General features: G+C 37.5%; 1 long non-coding RNA gene across 1 annotated transcript in view; it reads left to right on the top strand.

The window, feature by feature from the left end:
* LOC129397248 (uncharacterized) overlaps positions 1-10641 on the top strand; it is a 207258-nt gene extending 196617 nt beyond the window's left edge. The window contains exon 3 of the long non-coding RNA XR_008624471.1: positions 6444-10641. This is a non-coding gene — a long non-coding RNA (uncharacterized LOC129397248). The remainder of the gene's footprint in view (positions 1-6443) is intronic.
* Positions 10642-21951: the final 11310 nt, after the last annotated feature.

Below are 21951 nucleotides of genomic sequence, written 5' to 3'. Positions count from 1 at the left end.
CTGCAGGTAATAATTGCTGCTTCAAATGTGGAAAGCCAGGACATTGAAGCAAGAACTTTCCCCGCCAGGGGAGCTCACCCACTGTCCTCACTGCAAGCAAGGGGACCATTAGAAAAGGTATTGCCCTCAGTCCCAAAGGGGGAAGAGGACACTTCAAGCCACAATGGCCATAACTGAGGACTGATGAAGTCTAAGGTTCCTGGTGGCTCCCACTAAAGACATAGTCATCACAACTGAGGAGCCCTGGGTGACTCCTGACGTGGCAGGTAAGAATATTAATTTCTTAAATCTATACAAGAGCTAGTTACTGTGTCCTAAAGGACACTCTGGGCCCTTATTCTCCAAAAGCTGTACTGTCATTGGTATTAATGGCACCCCAAAACCAAAAACTTCATTTTGCCTCTGTGCTGAAGGCTAGAAAACTATGTGGTAACTCATGAGCTTCTAGTTTTACTGGGTGTCCCGCTCCCTTTTACAACAGGACCTCCTAGCCACCCTTCGATATTTATCAGGCCCTGGGGAAACCTCTTTATTGGCAATCCTTGTTTTATTCTAACCCAGCCCCGGAAAAACAAGAGAGCCTCCCAAAATAAGGTGTCAAGCAGACCCACAAGTGTGGGATCAAGAAATCCCTGGCAAAGCAATACATGCTAAGCCAGTGGTCATCTCTTTAAAAGACAAAAATACTTTCCCACACAAGCATCAATATTCCCTCAAACCAGAAGCCAGGTGAGAACTCCAACCTCTAATTGAAAAGTTTTTAAAACATGGATTTCTGATTCTGTGTCAGTCTCTTGGTAATACTCCTGTCCCCCCTATCCAAAAATCAAATGGAGAATATAAACTATTAAGTTGGTACAAAAGTAATTGTAGTTTCTGCTATAAAAGTCATGGTAAAAACTGCAATTACTTTTGCACTAGCCTAATAGTTTAAGACTTATGAGCTATTAATGAGGCCGTAATGACTTTACATCCTATAGTGCCAAATCCTTATGCAATACTTAACCCAAATACGGTGAGACACCAATTGGTTTAAGGTGTTAGATGTTAATGATGCTTTTTTGTGTCCTTTTGTACCCTGACTCTTAGTATTTGTTTGCTTTTAGTGGACTAATCGTGGAACTAATATTACCCAGCAGTACACCTGGACAGTACTGACTCTGGGCTTTAGGGATAGCCCTCGATTGTACAGAGAAACATTGTCATGAGAATTAAGGGAGCTAGAGCTAGAAAGGGGAGTCATAGTCCAATACATGGATGACATCCTTCTATGCAGTTCCTCTAAAGGGGACTCAGATAAGAATTCCATTCAACTCCTAAACTTTCTGAGAGAAAGAGTATATCAAGTCTCTCCATCCAAGGACCAGATTTCTAAACCAGAAGTAAGATATCTAGGCTTGGCCTGGTGGCTCACACCTGTAATCCCAGCACTTTGGGAGGCCGAGGCAGCCAGATCATGAGATCAGGAGATCGAGGCCATCCTGGACAACATGGTGAAACCCTATCTCTACTAAAAATACAAAAATTAGCTGGGTGTGATGGCACATGCCTGTAATCCCGGCTACTCGGGAGATGAGGCCGGAGAATCACTGCGGAGATGACAGACCAAGACTCAATCTCAAACAAAAAAAAAAAAAAAAAAAAAAAAAAAGGAGTACATGCTAAGCCCAGGAAACCAGCCTTCCTCCATTGAATGAAAGGTGGCTACCTCCACAAAGCAACTCAGAACTTTCCTGGATTTTGCAGGATTTGGGTCTCAGTATTTGGCTGAGCCATTGTATGATGCCCTAACAGAACCAGAGAATGAAATGCTTGAATGGTCAGGGAAACAACATGAGTCTTTATTGTCTAGCTGAACATGGAGGGGTTTGCACAGTAATAAACAACAGCTGTTCTTATATTAACAATTCAGTATTAGTTGAACTGGAAGTTCAAAGGATTTATCAGCAAGATACCTGGCTACATAATTTCAATAACACCACTGTTCAAACCATCTGGGATTCTATCAAAGGATACTTCCCAGGTCATACTTAGTAGGTATCCTTTGAAAGAATCCCAGATGGTTTGATCTACCTTTCCTGGGACATTTAATGGCTACCTTATTACTCCTAATCTTTAGTCTTGGCTTGTTTAACCTCCACGTAAAGTTTTTATCTTTGAGGTTTCAATGGTTCCATGTCAAAATGATGGCAATGCAAGGATTCCAACCAATCCTTGCCTTGGGTTCAGATTCTTCCAATGACCCACCCTTTTGACCCTTAGAACAGGCAGCCAGAGATTTCTATGCTCTTGCTAGGCAGGGCCATCACTCCTAATCAGCAGAAAATAGATACAGAAGACTGACCTCCTCCCTCATCAACCAACCCTTAAGAATAAGAAATGGAAACCTTTGTGGGGTGGTAAGGGACGAGACAGGAATACTACAGGAATAATTACCCTGTGACAGGGTGGTCACAGGAGAATAGAAAATTCAAGACAGCAAATTTTCATGACTAGCAAAAAGGAAATTATTGAAGTAACTGCATAAGCTAGGGGCCACTAAGGTCCTGAAAACCAGGGTCTGGGCCAAGCTGGCTAAGACCAACTGGACCCAACATGATGAGAGATCCTAGATTTGATCCAGATTTCGCCTAGGACCTCATTATATGCTCCTTAAAATATTATACACCCTTCAGCACCATGACAGTTCAAGAATACCCACATTTGGTGTAAAAGCGAGACACACCACAGTTCTGAGATATCTCCATCTTTTTCCAGGAATCTTCGTGAATATTCCACCCCTTGGTTAAATAAACCCATAAAGGTAGATGCCCCAGAGCCCTTGAGGCTCCTTCTCTTGAGTATGCCTGCTCTCCCCTTTTTTGAGTGTGTACTTTCGCTTTGGAATAAATCTCAATAGTTTCACTATTTTCCAACTCATCCTTAAATTTCTTCTTGTGACAGTGTCAACATACTGGACACTGGCTGGGGTCGAGGTCCCACTGGCATTCCGGGACCTCCCCTAGCCTACCAGTATCAGTTCTCTCCTGTGCACATTAATAAATGTACATGGCATTTCTCCTATTAATCTGCCTTTTATCAATTGTTTTTTCTGTGAACCTTTAGAAGGTAAAAGGAAAGTTTTCCCTTGGCCCCTGCAGTGGCAATAAGGAAGTTCAAAACAAAAGTTGTTAATTCTGACCTGGGCTGGTATATTATGTACTATAGGCATAGTGACTAGAGCCTACGATAATTATATGGGGCCCACAGAAATGACTTAATTTTAATTTAAGATCAGAAAGGAAAATGAATAGTATAATACTAATGAAGATATAATAATAATTAGAGCCCAGATTATTTTCATTTCTTTACCAGTACAATTGCAAAATATTAGTTTATAATGTTTTAAGAAAAAGGGGACTACCTGGGCAATAGTGCCTAGGTCTCATGACAGCCACAGTGCAACACTTCTACTAGCAAAAATTAACAAATGAGACCTAATTAAGCTAAAAAGCTTCTGCACAAAGAAACCATAAAGAAATTATATTGACAACCTATAGAATGTGAGAAAGTATTTGCAAACTATGCATTTGACAAAGGTCTAAAATCTAGCATCTATAAGAAACAAATTTTCAAGTAAAAACAACCTCATTAAAGATGGGAAAATTACATGAACAGACATTTTTCAAAAGAAGACATACACATAGCCAACAAGCATATGAAAAAATGCTCAACATCGCTATCATTAGAGAAATGCAAACCAAAACCACAATGAGATGCCACCTCATACCAGTCAGAATGGCCACTATTAAAAAGTCAAAAAAATTACAGATGCTGCAAGGTTGTGGAGAGAAGGAAATGCCTATGCACTGCTGGTGGAAATGTAAACTAGTTCAACCACTGTGGAAAGCAATTTGGAAATTTCTGCAAGAACTTAAAATAGAATTACCATTTGACCCAGCAATCCCATTATTGGGTATATACCCAAAGGAATATAAATTATTCTACCACTTATGGTAGAAACATGCACACATATGTTCACTGCAGCACTATTCACAATAGCAAAGACATGGAATTCACTTAAATGCACATCAATGGTAGACTGAATAAAGAAAATGAGATACATATATACCATGGAATATTATGCAGCCATAAAAAAGAATGAGACTGTGTCCCTTGCAGCAATGTGGATGGAGCTGGAAACCGTGATCCTAAGCAAACTAATGCAGGAACAGAAAACCAAGTAGTGCATGTTCTCACTTACAATAGAAGCTAAACATTGAATACATAGGGACACAAAAAGGGAACAACAGACACTGGGATCTACTTGAGGTTGGAGGGTGGAAGATGGTTAAGACTGGAAAAACTACCTGTTAGGTCTTATGCTTATTACCTAGGTAATGAACCCCAAACCCCTTTAACACCCAATTTACCTGTATAGGAAACCTGCATATGTACCCCTGAATCTAAAATAAAAGTTTAAAAAGTAATAAATAAAAGAATTAATCAAGTTAAATACATTTGTGCTGTCTATATAAAGAAGTAGTTGCCATTTCTGAGCTATAAAAATTTAACTATCTCCAGATCTCCTTTACACTAGTCAGCTTTATATAAATTAGTCTTCATAAGTGTACTAAAGAAAAACCAATTCACTTAAAATGGTATGAAAAAGTTCTGATCTGCACTATGTCCGTCTTGAAATACAGTTCTTAGGCAGTATATTTTGTCATCACAAAAGGCAACAGCAAATAAGCTTAAATACTGCTAAACACAGCATTGTATTTTTTAAAAAAATTATGCCCTCCCCCAAACTGATGTTTGTGCAAATAAATTTATTAGAACATAATGTTCAAATGTTTTAGTCTATCTCAAAAAACTTTTCAGTACAATATCAACAAATAAATATTAAATTGCATGCATGGATTAACTACAATACATGGTCATACACAAAAGTGTGGTAGAAGTAGGCAAGAAATAATTCAGGGACATTTAGACAGCCATCTTTATATATATATATATATATATTTAGTGTAGCCCACAGCAAAGCTTTAGGAGCCAAATATTCATTCAACTATCATTTATTAAATAGTGTATATTGGTTAGCTACAATTCCAACTAAAGAAAGAATAAAAATAATGCTCTAGTAAGAAATGCCTTATTTCTCTTGGAAGAGGCTGTTATATATAATCAAGTCTTCACATTTTCCAGTAAACTTGGAAAAGTTATTTTCAAATTGTCAAATTTTAGTTTATCAGTTCTACAAATCCCAATATTTTAAATAAGTATTGACAATAAGAAAATTGCCAAATTAGATAACTAAAATTTCTTTTATTATAAATTATCAAATTTACCATCTAGAATATAACATTAGACCTACGTGTACAATGATTTTATTGTGTTTAATAAATGAGATGATTTAGTTTTAGCTTCTGGGAACATATGTCATTGTATTATAAGTCCATTCAAGCTCAAAAATGTAATTTTATAAGTAATGGCAATTTACTAACAATTCAATTACTTTGTATGCTTGGCTATTTTATTTCCACCAATATATTTGAAGATTTAAACATGAGGTAAGAAAAACTTAGTGCAAATAAATGCAATTCAAATAAACTACCTGAATTCTTACCACGTACTGGTGTTTCACACAGAGGCTTGACATAAGCTTAAGCTATTGTCATGTATATATTTCAAAAAGAGTATTGTAGAGTAATGGTGTGTGGCAAATAAAGACTGAAGTCTTGGAGAGTGTATTGGCCATAGTAATGGAGAATGAAGTAAATATGATAGAGATTTTTGAGGCTTTGTTAAAAAATTCATTGAATAAATTGACTGGATTTGGGGAGGTACGAAAGGAGGAGTAGTCAAGGTAGGCTAGTAAATTTTGGACTTGTCTAAAGTTGGTCATGCTCCTAATATAGTAATTACAGAAGTAGATACATTTTAGATGGGAGAGTAAGACATGATAAGACATTTTGAGTTCAGGGTTCATATTTTGAATGTGATATACATGCAGTTATAGTTACCTATACCAGTCTAGAACAAACTCAAAGAAAGAAATAACAGAGCAAAAAGAATACATAAATAGTTCTTACAAACAGATGTGAATAAAACTACACATATGGAGATGAAAATTAAGGGGATCATCAACATCTGGGAGAAACAGAGTAAGTGGCACCAATAAATGACATCATCAATGTGCTGCTGAGGAGCCGTGTGCAAAAAAAGGAGATTGTGATGCCTTTAGAAAATGAATTTTCCGAAGGATAAAATTGTCAGAAGTTGGAAAAATAAAAGGTACCCATAGAATTTTATAAGAAAATGAACATGGATAATATTTGCCCCAGCAGTTTTGTCAGGTGTTAGAGCACAAACCAGATTACAGAGATTGAAAATATTTATGGGGAAAGAGAAAGTAGAAACACAAATGTCAAAAAGGTCTTAACAAATCTTGTCTCCTTTAGAGCCTTTGAAATGGAAGAAAACTCACCATATGACCAAAGGCTTACGTTTGAAGAGAGGATTATGAGAGATCAAAATATGTTGAAATACTGATGGGGAAGAGCGATTGCAAAGGCAAGATTGGAAACAAAATGAAAAATCAATTAATTTACGTGAAGAGATAGAAGTGTGTCCAGAATACAAAAGAGATCATCTTAGACAAACGTTTTATTCTACATTTCCTTTTGTGAGTAGGAAAAGACAGGAAACGTGATGTTAGATGGAGACAGAGTGATAAAACGTTGAGGTGGTTTCACCTGCTGATGAGTACAATAATAAAAATATTGAATATTTATATGACACTTATGTACCTTCCATGTTTCTGAATAATTTTATATATATTTTATATATTTACAATGTATAAATATATGATATATATTTTATATATTAACTCTATATATGTACACACACAACACTAATTTTCTGTATAAAAATTATCTCTTCAGAATTACATTGTTTACATGTAAAGGTGTAATAGGGTGGAGGTACATTATGGGATAGGGAGTAGAAAGACAAGAGACAATTTGAAATAATTACTACAGAAAATTACCAGAAAGTATTAAGTGCACAAATGGAAGTGGGCAACAGGAATATGTAAGGGCATGAACTTCACTGATTAGAAGATTTTATTTGGCCTTCCCCTGGAGCTCCTGTGTGAAAAAGAAAAAAAGACTGAATGTGAGCACCATCTCATGTTGGAGTTTTCCAGGCAGATATGACAGAAGAATTAGAAGGCAAAAGGAAATAAAGCCAGAAGTGTTATGAAAGACATCCACATTATAAAGGAAGATGTTAAATTGTCCCTGGTTGCTGATGACATGATTTTATGTATAGAAAACCTTAAAGACTCCACCAAAAATTCTTAGAACTGATAAGAAAATGCAATAAAGTTGAATGATATAAAATCAATATACAAAAATCAGTAGCATTTCTATATACTAACAAGGAATTAACCAAAAAAGATATTAGAAAAAAAAATTGTTAGAACAGCCAGAAAAAAATCTAGATATAAATTTAACTAAAAGGTGCAAGATCTGTACATTGAAAACTCTCAAACAATAGTAAAATAAATGAAAGAAAACACAAGTAAATAGAAAGATATTCCATGTTCATGGATTGAGTTAATATTGTTAAAATATCCATATTACTCAAAGTGATCTACAGATTCAATATAATCCCTGCCAAAATTCCAATGACATTTTTCACAGATATATAAAAACAATCCTACCATTTCTACAGAGCCACAAAAGATCCAGAATAGCCAAAGCAATCTTGAAAGAACAAAGCTGGAAACACCACACTACCTGACTTCAAAATATACCACAAAGCTATAGCAATCAAAACAGCATGGTACTGGTATACAAACAAACACATAGACCAAGGAAACGGAATAAAGAGCCAGAAAGAAACCAACACATTTACAGTCAATTGATTTTTAACAAAGGTGTCAAGAACACAAAATGGAGAAAGGGCAGTCTCTTCAATAAATGATGGTGGGACAACTCAATATCCATAGGAAGAATAATGAAACTGGACCCTTATCTCATGTCATGTACAGAAATAACTCAAAATGGATTAAGGACCTAAACGCTGGGGCTGAAACTGTAAACTTACTGGAAGAAAACACAAAGGAAAATCTCCATTATACTGGTCTGGGCAATATTCTTTTTTGGATATAAACCCAAATGCACAGGCAATGAAAGCAAAAATGAAAAATGGGATTAAGTCAGGCTTAAAGCTTCTGCACATCCAAGAAAACAATACCGACTAAAGAAACAACCTACAGAATGGGAGAAAATATTTGCAAACCAGATATCTTATAAGGGGTTTATATCCAAGATACATGCGGAACTAAAAGTAAACAAATAAACTGATTAATAAATGGGCAAAGGAATGAAATAGTTCTCAAAAGAAGACATCAAAATGGTCAACAGTTCTATTTAAAAATGCACACCATCATTAATGATCAAAGAAATTCAAATTAAACCACAATACGATATCACTTCATGTACTTTAAAATGGCTATTATCAAAAAGACAAAAGATGACAAGTGCTAAAGAGGATGTGGAGAAAAGAGAATCTTTGCACACTGTTGGGACGAATGTAAATTTATACAGTCATTTTGTAAAGCAGTATGGAGTTTCTTCAAAAAATTAAAAAGAACTAACATACGATCTAGCAATACCACTACTGGGTATATTCATATATTCAAAGGAAATTACATAAATATGTCAAAGAGATGTCTGTTTGCTTCCATGTTCATTGCAGGATTTTTCATAATTGCTGAGATATGGATACAACCTAAGTGTTCATTATCAGATGAGTGAATAAAGAAAATGTGGTACATAAACACGGTGGAATACTATTCAGCCTAAAAAGAAAAGAAAAGAAAAAATCCTGTCATTTGTGACATGAATGAACCTAAAGAAAATTATATTAAGTGGAATGATCAAGGCACAGAAGGATAAATACAGATTGATCTCACTTATATGCAGTGTGTACAAAAGGCTGAACTAATAGAAGAAGAGAGTTGAATAGTGGTTAGTTACCAGAGGCTGAGGCAAAAAGAGTGACGGCCATATGATACAAAATTAAAAAAAGACTCCAAGGAATAAGTTCAAGAGATCTATTGTATAACATGGTGACTATAGTTAACAACAATGCATTGTATTCATGAAAATTGTGAAGAGAGTAGATTTTGAGTGTTATCACAGAGAAAAGTAGGTAGGTGAGTTAATAATGTATATGCTAATTAGCTTGATTCAGTCATTCCACAATGCGTACCTATTTAAAAGTAACGTGTTTTACTAAATAAATATATACAATGTTGTCAATTACAAATTTAATTTTCAAAACAGTGACTTTGCAGAATGGAAGAAAGGACGGTTCTCACTGAGGTCAAGGACAAGGTAAACTGGTAAAAGCGAAGGAAAACTGGGAGAATATGAGACATCTCAACTCAGATATTTAACGTAAGATTTCAGTTTGGGGGAAGTTCATGATGACAAGAACAAAGATGTGACAATGATGGTTAATATGAGATGTCAACCTGACTGGATTGAGGGATGTTGAGATGGCTGGTGAAGTATTGTTTCTGGGTGTGTCTGTGAGGGTGTTTCCAGAAGAGATTTACACGTGAGTCAGCGAAATGGGAGAGGAAGATCTGCCTGCAATGTGGGCAGACACCATCCAGTCAGCTGATGGTGTCACTAGAAAAAAACTAGATGGAAAAAAGAGGCATTCAGTTTGCTTGCTCCCTTCTCTCTCTCTCTCTCTCTCCCTTTCCTGGAGCAGTACACCGTTTCCTCCTCCTGCTTTTGGACATCAGACATCAGACACCAGGTTCTGTGGCCATTGGACTGGGACTTTCACCAAAGGAACACCATCACCACCCCGCCCCCACATACACATATCCCGGGAGTTCTCAGGCCTTTGGCCTCAGACTGGAGCCACACTATCAGCTTCCCTGGTTTTGAGGCTTTCAGACTTGGACTGAGTCATGCCACCACCCTACCTGGGAGCCATATTAACAGTATTCTCTAGCTTGCCGGCAGCCTCTCGAGGGGCTTCACCTTGGTAATCATGTGAGCCAATTCTCTCTAATGAACTCCCTTTAATATTCGTAAATATCCATGGATGTACCTCCTATTAGTTCCATCCCTCTAGAGAAACCTAAGACAAATGCTAAAGTGGAGCTCAAATGTTAAAATGTAGGTAATTGGAGCTAAGGAGGTCAGAAAGGTAAACTAAAACATACTCTAAAATTTGAAATCACCCCAGATTGTAACACCTTGGAGTCAAGAGAAAGGCTACTAGTAAGATTCTGTAAAGGGGTTTATGAAGTATGGGAGCAGATAGAGCAGAAGCTTTACTGCTACCATGAACAGAATTAAGTCATGGCTCAAGTTAGTCAAATTAATCTACCAATTTTTGAGTTCAGAATCAAACAGAAACACCTTTTTTATTCTGTTCCTCACAGAAAAAGCTGTTTATCTATTACTTCTTTTGTTTAGCACTAATTTATACCGACAAAAAGTCTTTGTTGTGCTGTCTTCTCCTTCCAGCAAGAGTCCGAAATGAATGGAATAATAATGTAATAATAAAAGAAAAAAAGATGTATCTACTTTCAGCACATTCAAAGAGTTTTACATGTACTCATCCAATTATATTTCACTATACCTGATGAAGTAGATTAGATCTACTAATTTGCTAATGAAAAATGGAGAAGTTATGTAACTTGCCTGAAGTTGCACAGTTAAAAGTAGTAGATCTCTCATCTGAACAGGCATGCAAACTCCATTTAGCATCAGCATGGGTTTTCATCACATGTATCTAATAAGAGGTGATGAAGAAGCCTCTTCTTCATCAGTCAGAATTAGTCTTGCACTCTGGGGTAATCACCAAAAACTATCCCTTCCTCTGTCATGAGATACCAATTATAAAAAGTTTGCCTCAGTTTCCTAGTGTATCACTTCTACCTTTTGGGCAAGATTAACCTGTGCACGCCCTAAATGACACTACATTTTGCCTGCATAGTTTATGCCAGTATTCTATCCCCAGAGTTTACCTTTATTCTACATTCAGTTGAAATTCTGAGTATGGTTGTGCCTAAGCACAACCTTTAGGATCTTTAGGATCATTAGGAAGAACGACAATATTCACTGCCTGAAATCTCCACTGCCTCAATCTGACTAGTGGATTGAAAAACTGTGATAATGACAGACCACATTATAGACTGCTGGCCACACCTTTGACAGGGATAGGGCACCACGGACCAAAAACTCTCAAATCATACTGGTTTTAATTATTTTAATTAAATAGCATATTTTAAACGAGTGTCTCATTTGCACCAGTTTTGTTAGAATTCTTTTTTTTTTAACTTTCTTATCTTTACATTGAAGTCATCCTTCAATCTAAGTACCTCAAAATCAGCCTATTTGTCCACCACAAACTGCAAAGCAAGCAAGAAGGCAAGTCACATTAAGAGTGACAGTCCTATTGTTAGATAAGCAATAGAATACATTTTACATAAGAAAGAACAGTATCAAAGGGAACAGTAAGTGGCAGATTGCAAAATGAAATTAAAGACCTAACAGAATAGATGTTTTTCTTTCCCTTTGGTGAGGCACCAGCCTTCTCATATTAAATGTTAAAGGTTATATAAACAATGAAACAGAAAGCAAATGGAAGATAGTATCACTTAGTGCTTTTTAACAAACATCAATGAACTGGGTTATATTAACATTAAAATATTTCTTAATAAAAATATACCTCACCCATGGGAAATTAGAAAAGACATCATAGTGATTCTATGCTTTGTGATATTTGTTGTGATGAAAAAGTTAAGCCGACAATTTAGAATGAAAAAAGATAATCAACTGTCTAGGTCAAATAAGACATTCACTTAACACACTGCTTTATTTATTGATTTTCTCAAAGATAAGCAAGAAAGTGTTCATCAGACTTTAATTTTTACAGGATTAGTATGTTTGTTCCTCAGCTCATCAGCTTCCAGGAATGGATGAACTTGATATTTTCCCTGCTACCTTATCTGCTGAGTATATAAAATACCATAAACCTTTTCTGACACCTTCAGATAATTTGCAGAAAGATAAATGACCACAAATCAGATATGGTTAGCCATAGGACCAAGTCTCAAAGGGCATCTCTCCTTTGCTGAAAAAGATTTTGGATAGGTAAACATAAATTTTTATTAAAGTTTACCATAGTATTCTGTCACACTCCCATTTGGGGATAGGAATAAGCCTCTTTACTATTCACGTAAGAAAAGAGTTTTATAGTTTATAAGGAAAACATTAATGTCACCTGACCATTCCAATAGATCCCTAAGATATTTTTTTCTGTGTTAGAAAGGCTTAGAAAAAAAATCTTAGAATGATGTGATACCCCAAATATGAACCATAACTTGTTCTTTAAATATCTACTGTTATTAAGACTAATTGAGCTCATGAGTTAGCATCTTCTAATTCTACAACAAATGTGGACACCAAAAATGATATAATAATGACACATTCTACTGTAACTGTGCAACAAAATCAAAGGGTTGTTCAAGATATAGCAATTCAATCATGTAGTATTACAAAGGAATTAATGACACATATAAGGAATTGATCGACTAAGGTAGAGTTGAGGACAGTTAACTTCATATGATCATTAATCCCTTGGAATTGTTTTTTTATTGCCTCTAAATATTGAAATGGAGAAATAATGCAGTGATATGAGTTCTTTTACAGCAAAATTGATAGTTTTAACAGTAATTATCGCCGGGAGTGGTGGCTCACACCTGTAATCCCAGCACTTCGGGAAGCCGAGGTGGGTGGATCACGAGGTCAGGAGATCGAGACCATCCTGGCTAACATGGTGAAACCCTGTCTCTACTAAAAATACAAAAAATTAGCCGATCGTGGTGGCGGGTGCCTGTAGTCCCAGCTACTCGGGAGGCTGAGGCAGGAGAATGGCATGAAGCTGGGAGGCGGAGCTTGCAGTGAGCCGAGATCGTGCCCCTACACTCCAGCCTGGGCGACAGAGCGAGACTCTGTCTCAAAAAAAAAAACAAAAAAAAAAACACAGTAATTATCAAATTCCTGTTGGAGGGTTTCTCATGTTAACTTTCTTAAGTGGGTTAACTAACAAGCCTTTCTCATGTTAGTCATATAAAATATACAAAATATGTATGGTTGTGCAACAGAAATAAATAGGGGGTTCACTGCACATTTCATAAACTGTAGAGTAACCCAAGATTATACGCAAACTTTGACAACTCTCAGTTGTTTGACCTCAGAAACATTACACTTTGAATTTAGTTCCTCAACCGTGTAATGAGTAAATCCCCAAAATAACAGAGGAATCTTGTACAGATTAACCAGGACAACATGTATGCAGTCCTTAATATAGTACACTGTCCATATTCAGGACTCAGTAAATGTTATCTCTGTCTCTTTAGTACCCAAATTAACCTTGAACTTAATTGTGTACTTGATTTACATCAAGTGAAATGATAGTTAATATGTTCAATGTACTCAAAAAGTCCTTAATATTTACCAAATATGCTCCATAGAAAAATAATGTCTTCAAGTGTTCTGCCAAAGGAAAAAAAAACACATTAAAAAGCATTATGTGGCCAAGGAGGTTTATGAATTAGATGGCAGTAGATAGACAAATCTAGATGTAGATTTATCAGGCCCCCATCTTATATATTCATAATGTTCAGGGGCATATTAAAGAATCTGATAAATCTTGTGATAAAAACAAGTCTGTTGAACTTATGGAGTGGGTTTTTGACCCCTGTAAAACACTTAATATTACTTGGAGGAATTTTCAAGTAGCAGATATTGAGGAGTACAAGCTCACCAACTTGCTGAAGAGTAGACTGTATATATTCTATTAATAAAATTCACCTTGAATTGTACGAGGTGTAAAGCCTGCTTGTGCACAATATTACATTCAATCGACACTGACATATTAAAGGATGATTTAGGATTGAATTGTAACAGCAATGGAAAGTCTAAGCTGCTAGAGAAGGGTTTACGAAGGAGACAGAATTGGAGCTAGGTCTGGAAGTCCACATAGGATTTTACAAAGTTATCAAGCAACATCTCTTGAGACAATAAAAAGGCAAAGTTGCAGGTCACAGTAAGGTGGTTAAATCTTTAGAAAAGGTATATTGGAACCAGAATCTGCTAGACATCCCTTCACTCCGGCTTGCATGGGAGGGCTGCACCTTACTTTAGGATATCTTAAATATGACATGTTCTCAGCTCTGTTGGGCAAAAGAAAACTCGTTTTGACATATAGCTATATATACTGTGTCTTTTCCAGACCAAACATTATTCAGAAAAAAAAAATAGGTGATTTTGAGGAGAGTCCAACATCCTTTGCTCTGAGAGGACTACATTTCATTGAGAATGCTACTCACACAATATGGCTGCTAACCTGGTAAAACTTATAAACACTTCACAGTAGATATTTAGGACTTCAAATATCAAAAACTTCCACTATGATTCTTTCCTTCTTACATTTATCAACACTTCTCTACCCCCGCCCTTACATACCTACACTAGAAAATCCTTGGGTTGTTGTAAGTTATTGAGAGTAAGTTGATAGAATATCTTATGGCCCAGTCCCCACTATACTTCAAAAAAAAATAAGGAATTAAATTTTTTAATAGTCACAGGTACTACTCTTTATTATTTGTCTTATGAGATATATATGATGGCACAAGGGTCTTGGTGAAGAAAAAAAATTATCTAAAGGCCATTGGGATAATTCCTTGCAGAATTTTTGGCAAGCTCTTCGGAAGACTCTGAAAAACATAAAAACGGCCAAGCAACGGAGCCATCTGCCTCATCTGGGCTGAGATTCAGTTAACAGTTTATAATATCACTTTTGAGATTTTGCATAGAACCTAGGTTCATGCAAGACAATCCTCACATATAGTTTCAGAAATAAATGGATAACATATGGTTGCCTATGGAGAAATAGTAGCTTATTCATTTCCTTTTACTCAACCAGGACATTTACTTAAAAGGCTGTTTTTGTACGGGCCCAGTGTGTTTCCAGTGTGTTCCTCAGCCTCCCCTGTGGCTGGGATTACAGGTGCCTGTCACCATGCCTGGCTAATTTTTGTATTTTTAGTAGAGTCGAGGTTTTGCCATGTTGGCCAAGCTGGTCTCAAACTCCTGACATCGTGATCTGCCCACCTCGGCCACCCAAAGTGCTGGGATTACAGGTGTGAGCCACCGCGCCCATCCAGTAACTAATTTTCTATCCAACAAAGATTTAATATAACCAATAGGCACTATTCTGGGTGCTAGGTAAAGGTGATCAACTTGTGTCTTCAAGTTGCTTACAGTTTAGGGAGGGAGACGGGGTAGTGTATTATTATTATAATTTACTGTGGTAAGTGCTATGATGGAAGAAGGCTTGAAGGGCCATGAAGCATCAACAAGAGACATACTAAAAGAAGTACGCCTTACATAATTGCTGTGATAGCTGGTTTTTTGTTTTTGTTTTTGTTTTGAGTTGGAGTCTTGTTCTTGTTGCCCAGCCTGCAGTGCAACGGCACAATCTCAGCTCACTGCAACCTCCACCTCCCGGGTTCAAGTGATTCTCTTGCCTCAGCCTCCTGAGGAGCTGGGATTACAGGTGCCCACCACCACGCCTGGCTAATCTTTGTATTTTTAGTAGAGATGGAGTTTTGCCATGTTGGCCAGGCTGGTATCTAACTCCTGACTTTGTGATCCGCCCACCTCAGCCTCCCAAAGGGTTGGGATTACAGGCATGAGCCACCGTGCCCGGCTGGTAACTAGTTTCCTATCCAACAAAGATTTAATACAACCAAGCAAGTTCAACTTTGCTACCTCAAGAGAAGGAAAAAAAAAAATTCAGTGTCTATAATTTAGCTAGCTCTGTCACTTTTCTAGAAAATTCTAAAGCAAATTACTAGACTGTAAGGCCAGAAATATTATAAGAAGAAAAAATGAGCTGGTTCCTTTGTGATGGAAATACAGAGTAGCTTTACTATGATGTCCATTTTTTAAATGTCATGTTCATTTCTAAACTAAATCTTGTGTAAATGACGACTTAATAGGTGCAGCACACCAACATGGCACATGTATACATATGTAACAAACCTGCACATCGTGCACATGTGCCTTAAAACTTAAAGTATAAAAAACAAACAAACAAACAAAAAACCAAAAAAACCTAAATCTTGTACATAACTATGGAAAATACTTGTTCAAATTGTTTAATGTATCTTGGTAGATTCTGGCATCTCCAGAAACTTTAAATATCCTCCTTGATTAATAGATAAAATGCCAAATTACTCCAGTGAAAGTCCAGAGGCTCTAGGCACAATGCATGGACAGTCTGGCTCCCTATAATTGTTAGTGTCATTTCCTGGGTGTCCTCTGTTACTCTGGGCATATATTTCCAAGAGTCCATGATCTAGCAGAAATATTCTGAACACTAAATTCCTCTCTTTCCACAGGATATAATTACATAAAACATGCAACTAGATGAGAACCATGGCTTCTGATAAAGATGAGGACCTTAATGTTCCACTTGGAAAAATGAGTATTCCATGTCCAGTATCTTACCACCTGTGGTCCTCCATGCCCACACCAAGTAGAATCTTCAACTCAGTTGATACAATACATAGAACAATTACATACATTTTTTTTTTATAATGCCCAGTTTTGAGGTAACACTCTAAGGAGGCCTCAGATTCTGGGGCCTCCAAGAAACTTCCTTGATTTGCAGGATGTAAATTGACCCTGGGTTGAGAACTGCAAGAACTGTCAGCTCATAATAACTTCATCTAAAACTCTGCTCTAAGAGAATTGACTAAACTTTAGCAGGGCTTCTATCACCGTAAGATCATTCGTTGTGTCTCTGTAACCACCCAGCTTTCTTTTAAATTCCTGCCTCGAAAAGCTCAGGGCTGTCAAAAGAATTTACTGTTTGTTTTAGGGAACCCTGGATGAATAGGCACCTGACCTGCTTATTTAGATCCTTTGCTAAACATAGCTTAACACTGTGAATACGTCTCTGTCCTTTTGAGATGTATATGCCTCTCCCACAACTCAGAAGTGTCTTTCCCAAGGACCTGAAAGCCATTACTTTAAAATGTAATAATGATTACATTTCCAAGGAAGGATAGGGTCTCTACCTCCCAGTCCCTGTGGGAGGATAGAATCTTAACTGTGATCATTGCCAGCTAACAGACACAGCTAGACTAATTACATTTACACTGACCAACCTTTGTAATTTTTCACTTCCCTGACACTGCTTGAGTGCCTGCTTGCTCCCCCTCCGCTCCCTCATTCTCTCATGAAAATGCACCATCACTTCTACGCAAATCGGAATGCAACTCTGCTCTTTCCCTCTCAGTAGTTATGAATAACGTCTGTTTTCACCATTGTAACTAACATCTGGTTTTGTTTATCTTCAACAGGCACACCACAGTGTGGACAATTTCATTAAAACGTATATTCTACTCTTGTGCCATGAACTGTCCATGGAAATCAGAATGCTTAGCATTCTGATTGACAATCCTAGAATTAAGGCCTGTGATATTTCATTACTTTTTTAAAAGGACTTGTTTTGGTGGCAGCAAAGACCCTCTTCAAATCCGGGTTTTTAATGTAGCAAGAAGGACCTCAGGATGGTACTGAAAACACCATTGTTGTTTAACTTATTGGACTTACCAATACTCCCTGGGCTGTTTACAAGGTCTCAAGGTAACACTTGTATATTTTCAACAATCCATGTTTCCTCTGGGTACCTGGTTTAGTCAATTAGAGAATGAGCCACTAGTTTCTGAGAACAACGTATGATTCAATGACAAAGTGAAACTAGCTTTCCATCTGCATTCAACTTACACAAGTCCATCAGTACATTCATTCAAAACATGCCTTTTCCTGGCCTTTTACCCCCCATGCCAATACCCATCATCATTCTTGTCAGGCCTCTGAGCCCAAGCTAAGCCATCATATCCCCTGTGACCTGCACATATACGCCCAGATGGCCCAAAGCAAGTGAAGAATCACAAAAGAAGTGAAAATGACTGGCTCCTGCCTTAACTGATGACATTCCACCACAAAAGAAGTGAAAATGGCCGGTCCCTGCCTTAACTGATGACATTACCTTGTGAAATTCCTTCTGCTGGCTCATCCTGGCTCAAAAGCTCCCCAACTGAGCACCTTGTGACCCCCACCCCTGCCCGCCAGAGAACCCCCCTTTGACTGTAATTTTCCTTTACCTACCCAAATCTTATACAACGGCCCCACCCTTATCTCCCTTTGCTGACTCTCTTTTTGGACTCAGCCCGCCTGCACCCAGGTGAAATTCACAGCCTTGCTGCTCACACAAAGCCTGTTTGGTGGTCTCTTCACACAGACTCGAGTGACAATTCTCATAATTCATAACTGACTTTCAAATTCTATACCACAAGGCTGAACTCACGTCACTCACACACTGGCCAAGCTCCAGGATCTCAAATTAATGATATTCCAAAGAAGGTCTCCTGCTTTAAAAGAACTTCCTATGACTTTATCTGTCACTTTAATCAAACACTTCTTTAAGAAACTGCATAGTATTTACATGGGGTCTATTCACTATTATCTATAAAAGTGATCTTATAACTTAAAGAAATATTCATTTATGAAATAAATAAATCTAGGAAAAAAAGTATTCACTGCCTCAAAAGTTTGTATATACCTTGAAATTATTATCTCATTTAATAGGAGAGTAGGGGAAAAAAGATGAATTATTGTTGAAATGGAAAAGAACACTGCTTCGCAAACCAATTATACAATTCACTCAACTAATGTCAAAAGGAGTTAGTCACAAAAAATATTTAATGGGTAAACTGCCATCTGGTGTAGATTAAATCTTAGAGCCAACCTCAGAGAATTCCTACAGTGCTTGTTCCATTTGACTTCTTGATTGCCACAACCTCTATTTTTCTTTAATATTCCCATTCGCAGATACTGCAACCCAGGTATATTCTGATCAACAGATTTCATATTTAGCCCTACACTCAGTCTCTTCATTTTGCCCCACTTTCAGCATAATGCCTATAAACCTTCCTCTTTTTTTTTTCAGATTCCACATTCTGCTGTTATATTTTTACCACTGTTTTTTGCTATTTGTTTTGAAAATTTAAAGTCCAGTCTTGTCTCCATCTTCTCATTCTGACCAAAGCATATCAGTCAGAAAATGACATGACTCAGAGAGTAAGGACTTGAGGACATCTACAATTATGAGAAAACATGACAATCAGGTAAATGATTTCTGGTCATTATATACTTTAGTAGATATACGTAATTGAAACAGTTACTTCAAATAGAAGAACATTTGACTTATATTAATTGGCACAGCATGTAGACTTGGTCTCATACCCCGTGGAAGGGAAGAGTAAATTTTTTAAATATCTAGACAGGGCTTTTTTTTTTTTTTTTTTTTCGATGGAGTCTCACTCTGTCTCACCCAGGCTGGAGTACAGTGGCACGATCTCAGCTCACTGCAACCTCTACCTCCCGGGTGGAAGTGATTCTCCTGCCTCAGCCTCCCGAGTAGCTGGGATTACAGGTGCCCGCCACCACACCAGGCTAATTTTTTGTACTTTTTTTTTTAATAAGAAATAGTTTAAAAATTTTTTAAATTATACTTTAAGTTCTAGGGTACACGTGCACAACATGCAGGTTACATATGTATACATGTGCCATGTTGGTGGGCTGTACCCATTAACTCGTCATTTACATTAGGTATATCTCCTAATGCTTTCCCTCCCCCCTCCCCCCAGTTTTTTGTATTTTTTAGTAGAGATGGGGTTTCGCCATGTTGGCCAGGCTGGTCTTGAATTCCTACCTTCAGGTGACCCACTCACTTCGGCCTCCCAAAGTACTGGGATTATAAGCGTGAGCCACCGCGCCTGGCCTAGATGGGGTTCTTTGAGCATAATTATGTCTGTTACTAAATTAATGTCCCTCACCTTCAATCCCACCATTCTAGTGTGCTTTGTGGTGCTAGCGCTGAGACACCACAAACTGTATTTATCCTTTGTCCACTGATTTCCTGTTGGAGTCTGCAAAGAGGAGGTATGAGAGAGTGACGGGAAAGCTTTCTCATGCTCTTCCTCTTCCTTGTTTTGGAAGTGTCAAGTGTTCCTGTCAAGTGTTTCTCAAAGACCCAAGCAGGTTGGGTTTTCAAGTAGCAGCAGCTGATTCTAATACGCAGTCTTTGCAGCACCTTTAGACCCAGCAACACTGTGCCCTCTGGGAGACGCTAGCACCATCAGCGGACGCTCCCTCCTCAGAGCCTGGGCCCTCGGCCCCATGAGGGCTCCTCTTCAAGCCCAGCAACTCCAGCCGCAACTGAACACCATCTCGTTCTTGGTTTTTTTGTCTTTTCACTTTCTGAATACCTAGTAAACATTCTTTTATTAAAGTCTATCCTGGCCGAGTACTGTGGCTACACCTGTAATCCCAGCACTTTAGGAGGCCGAGGAGGGAGGATCACCTGGCCAACGTGGTGAAACCCCATCTCTACTAAAAATACAAAAATTAGGCTGGGCGCAGTGGCTCACGCCTGTAATCCCAACCCTTTGGGAGGCTGAGGCGGGCAAATCACGAGGTCAGGAGCTCGAGACCAGCCTGGCCAACATGGTGAAACCCTGTCTCTACTAAAAATACAAAAAATTAGCTGGGCGTGGTGGTGGGCACCTGTAATCCCAGCTATTTGGGAGGCTGAGGCAGGAGAATCACTTGAACCCGGGAGGGAGAGGTTGCAGTGAGCCGAGATCGCGCCAGTGCACTCCCGCCTAGGCGACAAGAGTGAAACTCAGTCTCAAAAAATGATACTAAGAAAGTCTGTCCTGATTGGACACAGACAGATAGAATGATTCATGGAAAAATATCTTTTATATTGCTATCCAGTATAATATGCATGCACTCATATAAAAAGTTAAAACCAATGTTTTCTGAAATAATATTCACCATAATTTTGTGGAATATACTCTATTTTCTATTATTTTTCTTTTTTGATTTTTTGGAAAATTCTGGTAGTAATCTAGTATATTTATTTTATAACATCCTATTATTTATTAACCTGAAAATACTGATGTAGGTGAAACATAAATATGTAGTCTAGCACTATAATCCCTTTGCCCACATAATGGTTTAAATCAGATATTTGATTTGTATATATAGAATCTTCTGAAAATTTTCTAAATATACTCAGAATATCGGGAATAAAAGTTAGCAAGAAACATATTTAAAAAGATAATAAAAAGTAAAATGCAAAATACAACTAAATATAAAAACCCAAATTGTACAAGGAAATTCTATTGGGGTGGTCTGGATCCACAGTCGAAATCTTGCAATGGACCTGCTGGAAAATACTGAGAACCAAAAGATGATTCAGACACACCTACACATATGCAAATTACAGTACTAATGATTTTTCTGATTTCATTAAGTCCTTTTGTATTTATACTGAAAGAGAATCTGTTCCCACAAATTTATATAAATGGAGAGAGAGAGAATGTGTGTGTGTGAGAGAGAAAGAGATAGTGCAGGAGAAAGTGTGTGTGTGTGTGTGAGAGAGAGAGAGATAGTGCAGGAGAAAGTGTGTGTGTGTGTGAGAGAGAGACAGAGAGAGAAGGTCTTCAATGTCTCACTATGTTGACTAGGCTGGTCATAAACTGGCCTCGAGTGATCCCCCCCTGCCTCGGCCTACCAAAGCCCTGGGAGTACAGGCATAAACCATGGTACCCAGCTGAGAATCTGTTCTTAGTCACAGAGAAAATATAATAAATAAATCAGTCAGTCAAGAGAAGTGAAAAGATTTTCATACAATACAATAAAATCCCATTATTTGTCTATGCTAAAACCTAAATTAATGATAGTTCATATGCTTAGTAAAACGGGAAAAATTTCATTTTCA

The sequence above is a fragment of the Pan paniscus genome, chromosome 13 (genome assembly GCF_029289425.2).
Source record: "Pan paniscus chromosome 13, NHGRI_mPanPan1-v2.0_pri, whole genome shotgun sequence".
NCBI lineage: Eukaryota > Metazoa > Chordata > Mammalia > Primates > Hominidae > Pan > Pan paniscus.
The sequence above is the reverse complement of the archived record's forward strand: the minus strand, read 5'-3'. Positions and strand labels throughout refer to the sequence as shown.